The 9,093-nt window shown below is 45.6% G+C and overlaps 1 protein-coding gene across 4 annotated transcripts in view; it reads left to right on the top strand.

The window, feature by feature from the left end:
* Positions 1-3,659: 3,659 nt before the first annotated feature.
* Positions 3,660-9,093, top strand: part of FYN (FYN proto-oncogene, Src family tyrosine kinase) — a 193,289-nt gene continuing 187,855 nt past the window's right edge. Inside the window, exon 1 of one of the 4 annotated variants that reach the window (XM_087817560.1) lies at positions 3,660-3,735. The gene's annotated coding sequence lies outside the window, so the exon portion shown is untranslated. The remainder of the gene's footprint in view (positions 3,736-9,093) is intronic. The other 3 variants (XM_087817559.1, XM_087817561.1, XM_087817562.1) reach the window with 3 other exon arrangements.

Below are 9,093 nucleotides of genomic sequence, written 5' to 3'. Positions count from 1 at the left end.
GTTATACCAATGAACACTCTAACTAGTAAGGTGTGGGTATCCACTTCTCTACATCTTTTTATGTCTTTGGCCAACTAGGTAAGTTAAAAAACTGTATCTTTGCATTGCTTTGGTTACAAGGGAAATTGAATCTCTTCTCATGTTCACAGGTCATTTGGGGATGCAATTCTTTTGCACATGGTTTTCAGCATTCATCCTTATTTTCTCATTGATTAGTAAGAACTCTGCATTAAGGATTCTTACCTTTGCCATATGTATTGCTATTGAGTTGACACTTAACAGAAGATTGAAACTAAAATGTAATAATAAGGCAAGACATTAGTACAGCTAATGAAATTTAAAATAATGAAAATGTTTCTATAAAAGCAAGAGAATAAAAATTCAGTTGAGACAAAATAAAGAAAACCCAGATAGAAATAGGAAACTTTAAGGTGAAAGATATAAAAAAATAAAAATAACCAGTACCAGCCAAATCAAACAAATTCTAGAACAATGTTTACATTCTAATTTGTATACTATAAGCTGTCCATAAGAAAACAAAAGAAAATTGGAGAGTCTAGAGGACAATATGAATTATCTCAGGTATGCCAGAGATGGTGTCATGGATCTTAAATCAAGGTCTCTGTAGCAACATTCACAGTAAATCAAAATGGGGAAGAGTGTCCCAATCAGTCACGGTACTCTACATACTTATTCAGACCATCAGCAAATCCTCCTGTAGAGGCCCAATCCATTTAAAGCTACTTTTAAGAAGGGCAACAGATAACCAGGTAGGCAAAGAAAGAATTACAAAAACAGAATGAAGTCTTGATGGGAGCAGGTTAATCTGTTATTTTAATTGCATTGTCTCTTCTTTTTTGTCCACTAATTAGATTAAGAAGCTATTAGAGTTAAGGACTCTAAAAAGTGACTCCTCTTGAAGAAACCATAACAATGAGATGTCTCACCTCACCTACTCCAGATTTAATGTAAGAATAATTGATTTTCATGTGGAATTCCAAGGAGGTGTACATCTTAAGGGTGATTTTCTGAGAATACACAACAGTTTATCTTTAAAAAGGAGGAAGGTATGCACAAACTGCTTCCATACCCATTTAGTTCTTACAAAGTAGTGTGAGGTCAGTTTTACTATTTCCCCATTTTATGTATGAGAACAAGTGATTTGCCTCATCAAGTTGCTCTTAACAGTTGCACTGTGGAGCTGGAATCAAAAACAGCTCTAGACCAGTGCTGACCATAGAAACATACTGTGAGCCACATTTTCTAATTAAAATTCTCTAGTAGCTTCATTAAAAAATTAAAATAAATAGGTGAATTAACTTTAATAATATATTTTATTTAGCACAATATATTCAGACTATTATCTTCTTAGCATGTAATAAATGTAAAATTTAGATGTTTTCTTTTCATGCCAAATCTCTGAAACCCCATACATCTATGACATTGACAGCACACCTCATACGCTAGCCACATTTCAAATTCAAGTACTCAATAGCCATGTGTGGCCAATCACTAACACATTGGACTGCCTGGTTCTAGAGCAGTGGTTCTCAAGGTATGGTACCCAGGCCAGCAGCATCACCATCACCACTGGGGCCCACCAGTCTGTGTTTTAACAAGTCCCTTCTGGTAATTCTGATACACACTAAGATTTGCGAAGCATTGCTCGAGACAAGTACATTCAAATAAACCGAGGCCAGCCATGGCAGTCTAGTACTGAGGAAGAGGAGTCCCTTCTTTTGAGATAAACAATTCTCTTCTGTGGAAATCTTCTAGTCCTAGTTTTGGGTCCATTTCTTGGGACTATGGAATGAATTACCAGACACATAATTTCAATATAGTTTCACTTATTTTATTTAAGGAGAAAATGAAACACAGTAACTACCCTATACTATCACCTTGAGTTTAATTACTAACTTCTCTTGTCCTCAGTTTCCTCATCCATAAAATGGGGATAGTTTAACATATTTTAGCAACCTTTTTTTAAAGTACTGTGTACAGAAAAGAAAAAATTCAGCAAAAGTGATGGATATTTTAAAGCTACAGTTAAAAAATTAGTGGCCAAGAAAGATAATGTTATAGACTTTGCGCTCAGAAGCATAAAACAATTCACTTATATTTCTCAGGATATTAGATTTGCTGAGGAGGGGAGGGGAGGGTTCTTGCCAAAATCGTTATGGAGAATGCATCTGAGCATGCCTTAAAGCAGAACTTTCAGTAAACAGGATTTACCTATGAAGGAAATCAGGAAGCCAAAGTGTTTCTTTTTATGAAGTTACATCCTGCCATAGAAAAGCTGGATAGGAAATAAAGACTGATGCACTCCCAACTGTATGCTAACTGGCTATTATTCCATCAAGGACAATCTGAGCCAAAGCTCAGATTCAGTGAAATGGGGGGAAGACACATAAGAAGGATGAATGTCATGAGAAGCCAAAGACAACCAATGACTACAATTAAGCAGGATTTGGAAAAAAACTATACAAACAAATCTCTACTCCGTGACTACAGATTCCTTAATCACTGCCTGCCCTCTCCTCCCTCTCCCATGTCAGTAATAATTCCTCCAGACTTTTGCTTGAAAATAAATATGTGTGTCCATGAAAATAGGAAACTAATAAATTAATGCTAAGTTCCTCCTCGTCGTTATTAATAATAATAATTGTGCATTTCCAAGGTTCTCTTCCCTTTTCCAGGGCTCTGTAATGAGATTCTACCTTGTTCTGCACGCTTCAGTTTGATCCGAGAAAACACTTTCCCCCCCCCCCAATACTTTCCCAATTTGTCCTTCCACCTTCAGATAAAAAGACACCAGAAAGGCAAGATAGCCCTTCCTCGAGGCAGGTTCCCGTGGTTTGCGGGGAATGGCAGATGTCTTTCTGCAGTGACAACTGCAACCTTCCGCAAAGCAGAACCTGCAGTTCACTCTCTTCCCTCCTTCCCCCGCCCTGACTCACTACCTCACAAGTCCACACGATCCTTAGGAACACACACGCACGCACGCACGCACACGCGCGCACCTCCAGCCTCGCATCCCCTCTCGACACCCTCAAGCCAGGATGCCGGCTGCCACAGTAACGCTCAACCCACTCGGTAGCCCCACCCACTTCAGTAACGCCCCCGCCCCGACACCAATGGTCGCCGGGCGAGCCTCCCTAGGCGCCCGTTGATAGGGTAGCGAGGCCTGCCACTCTCAGGGTGCGTCCCGCCCCCTTCTCACAGGGCTGGGGCTCGAGGGGCAGGAGCATCCCCGCGAGCAGCTCGGAGCAGCCGCGGCAGGCGCGGCGCGTCGTAGCAGTTGCGCCATCTGTCAAGAGCCGAGCGGGCGGGGAGGGGGCTGCCGCGGGTGAGGAGGAGGGGTCGCCGTGAGCCGAAGGCCGTGGAGACCCGCCCGCCGGCCGGCCGCGGGAACCGGAGCGAGGCTGCCCTCGGAGCCGCGCGTCCATCGCCATCCGGGCGCGCGGTGCTTCACCCCGCGCACCGAGGGCTCCCGAGCCGCACACAAAGCCGCCGCCTGCACCGCACCGCCCGGCGGCCGCCGGCCGCGCCAGCAAAGGATCCGGCCGCCGGGCCGGGGAAACCGGCGCCGCCCCCTCTGCGCTCTCGGAAGGCCCACCGGCTCCCGAGCCCGCCGGAGCCGCCGGAGTCGCCGGAGCCGCCGGAGCCGCCCGGCCGCGCAGGAGGAGGGCGGGAGAGGACCATGTGAATGGGCTCCGGAGCCTGAGCGCCGCACAGGTAAGCGTCCGGCGACGCTACCGAGAGCCGGGCCACCGGCGCCCCCGCGCAGCGCTGCCGCCCGGTTGGGGCCCGGCGCTGCCCTCTCCCGGCCGCCGCGGCGTCCCGGGCGCCCCGCGGGGCTGCGGGGGAGCTGGCGCCGCTCCGAGTCCCCGCTGCGAGCCGGAGGCAGCCCTGCGGGTGCGGCCCTGAGGCGGCGCAGGGATGGGGGCCCATTTTCTCGCCCGCGAGCGGGCGCCGGGTGAGAATGGGAATTGGCTTAGAGCAGAGGCTGGCCCAGACTCCGCCCCCGCCCTCCTTTCGGGGCCCCCCGCGGGGACCCGGCCGTGTGTGTTGTTTTAATGTCAGGGATGATGTAATCACTTAATAATTGATGCCCCGTGCTGCTTCCCTCCCACCCCACCCCACCGCACCCCACCCCTGCCCCACTCCTCCACCTCGCAGCCTCCTCCTCTCGCGGCCGTCGCCTTCCCCGGCGCATCCTCTGCCTATTTCTGGCACCTCCCATGCACTTCCCCCTCCTCCCCTTCACTCTTCCTGTGCCACCTCCCACCCACCCACCCTTCCCCTGTCCCCAGTGCCGGAGCCCTCGCTCCCCTTCCTCTGCTCCCCACCCCTTCTCCCCCAAGCTCCCTTCTCCTCCCCTGCTCGCTGGATTTCCTCTCTACTTCCCTAGATCGATGACTGTTTTTATTTGGTCGCCTCCCCTCTCTTATCTCTGCGGCCACAGGCGGAGCGGACTGGGCCAGAAAGAGGCCACAGAGCTTGGGCCCAGGCGGAGATTTGCTGGGACTCAGTGCGAAGAGGGATAATAAAGTCACCCTTCTTGCCCCTCCTCCCCCAATAAATCACACAGACTGTGTGTGTGTGTGTGTGTGTGTGTGTGTGTGTGTGTGTGTGTGTGTGTGACACAAAGAGCTCTTTCAGTGCACTGAGAGGAGATGCACAAAGTGCCCAAGGATGGGCGCAGTGCTTCTTGTTTCTCTTGCCTGGGGCTTCCCTTTCTCTCAGATAAAGCAGTTGATCTCTCTGAGAGTCTTTCCTGCCACATTTACCAAAAAATAAATGGCCCCAGATGCAGAGTGGCAGGTGCTAGCGTTTCGCTGTATTCATGGACCGGTAGTGTTGACTGGCAGCTGCAGTGTTTCTTAGATTGAAGGGGGAAATGATTCCAGCCATCTTAAGAGTTGCTTTACTTTCAAAGTAGCCCTCCCTCCCCTTTTTAACACCCTCTCTTTTGGGGTGTAGGTACTAAGAGCTGAGGTGGGGTAAATTAATGTGGGGGCAGAAAATTCTGTTTCTGAATCAGAGCATTAAATTGGTGTTTGATACGAGGGGAGCGGCCTGACTTGCTTCTTTTCTCGAGTCTACACAGTGCTGAAGTCTTTTGAAATGAAATCTTGTCTGCCCAGTGTTTTCGCTTTGCCCTTATATTAAAACAGGTTTCTTGGGCATTGATAACAGCATTAAATTGGTATTGGGAAGACCACGGGAGGCTGTCTCTTCCTCACCTCAGGGCAGCCTTCAGAGGCCCACATCCTTCCTCTTACCACCCAAGTGACTGCAATACTTTCCACCCTTTGTGCTCTCTTTCTCCTTATCTCTGCCCCATGGGTACTGTGAGGAAGGGACTCACAGACTTTTGGAGGAAGTGGTTTGTTAATTCTCAGGTTTTGGAGGCCCTTAGCTATGAGCAGAGTATGTAGAGAATCTTTTGACTGAACTTTGAACCATCTGCTTGATGTTCCTCTTAGGGAGGAAATGTTGATGTAAATCTGGGGGCTTAGTGTTACGTTTTGTAAGCCAGTAACTATTACATGCTTAATCGATAATGTCAACATGTAGGTTGAAACCAATGATTCCTAAGAGCATGATTCTTTGACTGTTATAAGTAATAGAACTATCTCGTTTGTTCTTCAAGAATTTTTATTGGAAAAGAGTTGTTAATATTCATATTAGATATTTACTTCTGCACTTTCTAAGGACATTCATGGTGGAATTTTTATACTTAAAAAAAAGTAATAGAGTTAATGAGTGTGCTGGAAAAACAAAGGGTTGTTTGTTTGATGCCAGACCCAGGAAAGAAAGTCAGTGCACAGTAAATCTGCACTCAGTTGACCAAGTTAGAGAGACTTAATGATGAGGTTGAATGTGAACAGATGCACACTCAGCTTTCTGTGCCTTTACGCTGGGCTTTCTTTTGGGTCTGGAATCTCCAATCCCATCTGATTTGCTTGAGTACCATTTAACCTTTAGAGCCCAGTTCAAAAGTCATCTCCTCTGTGAAGTTTTCTCTGTCCTTTCTCCTCCAAACTCATCATGCTTCCAATTTTGTTTTCAAACTTCAGCAGCAGGCATTATCGTTGACATGTATCTGTTTCCATCATTCATTGATCAGCATTGAGAGATGGAACCTGGTCTTATTTATCTTGTCTCAACAAATGTGAGTTAGGTCTTTGATATGTGTGAAGCACCTGATTAGGCTAATTTTAGTAGCTATAATGAATAGGCCTGCAAAAATATAATGGCTCAAAAGCAATAGACGTTTATTTTTTTAAAATATGTCTTTATTGATTTCAGAGAGAGGAAGGGGAAGAGAGAGAGAGAGAGAAACATCAATTATGAGAGTCATTGATTGGCTGCCTCCTGCATGCCCCCTGCTGGGGATCCAGCCAGCAACCTGAGCATGTGCCCTGACAGGGAATCAAACCTCAATCTCCCCGATCATAGGTCAATGCTCAACCACTGAGCCATGCTAGCCGGGCAAGCAATAGACATTTATTATTCTTCATGTTATAGTCCAAAATGGGTGTTAGTGGTCAGTGGGTGGCTTTCCTCATGTTCCACCATCTCATAGCACCCCATTGTAACCTGCTTTCCAGCTGGCAGGAGGAAAAAAGAGGGAGTGGAGGAGGTGCACCCACTTTTTAAATACTTTGTTCTGGAAATGACACCCATCACTTCTACTTACATCCTTTACATGAGGGCTAGTTCTGTGGCCACTTTTAACTGCAAGGGAGCCTGGGAAATGTAGGTTAACCAAGTGAGCAGATGAAAGATTAAGAAGAAATGTATTTTTGGCCAACAGCTTTGCCATATGCTGCCACTCAACAAGGCTCAGTCGTTGTCCTCAAGGAGTTTGTAGGCTGATGAGAGTTAAATTAAATGGAAACCTATAGCTTGTAGCATCATTGCTTTTGTTCTTTTGGTTTTAAAAGTTCAGGTGTTTTCATTTTGAACAAGTTTCAGAACACCTTGCTTTTTGTCAGTTCAAGCAGCCAGTTCCGTCTCAGCAATCCCTTGTAATACAAGATGTGATAGCTCCTGTGTTGCCTTTGATATCTTATTTTTATTTTTTTTACTCCAGTAGCACCTTTCTTGGCCTAGTTTTTTACCTGCTGACTTTAGAGACTCCCAAAGTGGCTGGGGGGAGGGGGTCCTTAGAAGTCACAGCCCTGCCTTCCATTAATTGGAAGAGGAGAAACTTCTTGCCCCATGTAATGCTAATAGGAAGGGAGCCTCAGCCAGCCCAGCTCTTCAGTCCCACCTCAGTCCCCTTCATCACACAGCTGCCCTGACTTTGTGACTATGAGCCTTGTGTATTCCAAGGAGGTTAAGTGAACATCCGGACCTCCAGGAGCAGGGTGAACTGCTAATGTTCTTCATAGTATAGTCTCCATCCTCCACAGGCCTCCAAATTGTTAGAACAGTTCTGTCTGTATTAATCATCATACTTAATAATGTACATATTTTTGCTATAAACATTTCATTATATTCATCTGTACTGCAAACATTAGGCCAATATGTTACTGTGTGCAGGGCACTAGGAGATAAGGTCATGAAAATGAATACATCTGCTGTCCTTGCTCTTCAGGAGCTCACAGTCTGCTAGAGGAGATAAAAATGTTTAATAATAGCTAACTTATATTGAGCATTTGCTATCTGTCAAGCACTGTTTAAACTCTAATCCTAACAATAATGATATGAAGTAGTTTCATATATAATTCCCATTTTACAGATGGGAAATTGAAGTAAGGGAAGTTAAGTAACTAACTCGAGATCATACAGCCAATAAGTGGTAGAGTCAGGATTCAGGCCCAATTTGGTTTCAAAGCCCTTGCTCTTAGCCACTAGGCAATATATAAAATACTGTATATGGATATAATGATGATATTAGTTAAATGTGTTACGTGCCAGAAGGGGGATGGGTGGCATAAATATTTGGAAATTGATACTCTAGTTGTTGGGAAGTAGGACTTTATATTTAAGTAAAAAATAAAATGTTCATTTCTACCTCCACTCCTTCCATTTAGACCCTCATCTATTGCTCACCTAGAAAATAGGAAATAAAATTAAATTTTAAGATGGGAAAGGACAGCACGTTGATACTGGAAATACTTTTATTCAGTGCGATTTTTATTTTAAGCTGTTTTTTTCTAGTGATCCACAGGTAGGTCTCTATGAGACTATGGATTGTCCTACATATTTACTCATTCAGCAGCATTCATTCATTCATTGTAGCTACCATTTTCCAGACATTGAACTAGATGATTCAGGGGCAAAGAATGCAATCCTGCCTCAAGGAACTTACTTGCAGGAGGAAGTCTGTACCCACTATGATAAATCTATGATTCTAGTGATTCTCACAGGAGCATGGGAGCATACAGGAGGGAGCATGACCTCCACAAAGAGGTGGGAAAGTGGGGAAGCCAGGCAGAGAAGGCTGGAGAAGGAGGTGTCTTCTAGAGGAGTAGGAGTCACCTAGTTGAGTGTTGTGTGACGGCCCTGCCCCAGAAGGAGCATCCCAAAGGGCCAATGCACAGACCTGGGAAACTGCAAGAAGTTCAGGGTGGGTTGAAGGAAGATGAACAGAGGGAGAAGATAGGGCTGGAGGAAAAACTGAGAATGTTCTTATATTTTGTCAGGAATGCCATTTAAGAGTTGTAAGTGGAGGTAATGCCTAGATCTGATTTTAATTTATAAAGATCATTTGACCACAGTGGACCAGAGGTGGTCAAGATACAGGGAAGGTAGTTATGGAAACTCAGATGAGCGATAGATGAGGGTCTGGATGGAGCAAAAGAGACAGAATAAGAGAGGGTGAGATTGATATGGATGGGGAGGCGCAAAGACAGGTCCTTGGGAATTAGGTGGAGAGAGACACTGAGACCAGCAATTCAGTAAGAAAAGCTGGTGTGTGTAGTGATGACTTTGTCATGGATACTTTGCACTGTCAGGTCCAGGTATCTCATAGGCAGTTGAATAGACGGTCTGGAGTGAGGAGTAGGACTCAGATATAAATCTATTAGCAGCAAATTACAAGATACTTGATGCCATGGATGTGGGCAGTATCACTCA

The sequence above is a fragment of the Miniopterus natalensis genome, chromosome 5 (genome assembly GCF_054644295.1).
Source record: "Miniopterus natalensis isolate mMinNat1 chromosome 5, mMinNat1.hap1, whole genome shotgun sequence".
Taxonomy (NCBI): domain Eukaryota; kingdom Metazoa; phylum Chordata; class Mammalia; order Chiroptera; family Miniopteridae; genus Miniopterus; species Miniopterus natalensis.
The sequence above is the reverse complement of the archived record's forward strand: the minus strand, read 5'-3'. Positions and strand labels throughout refer to the sequence as shown.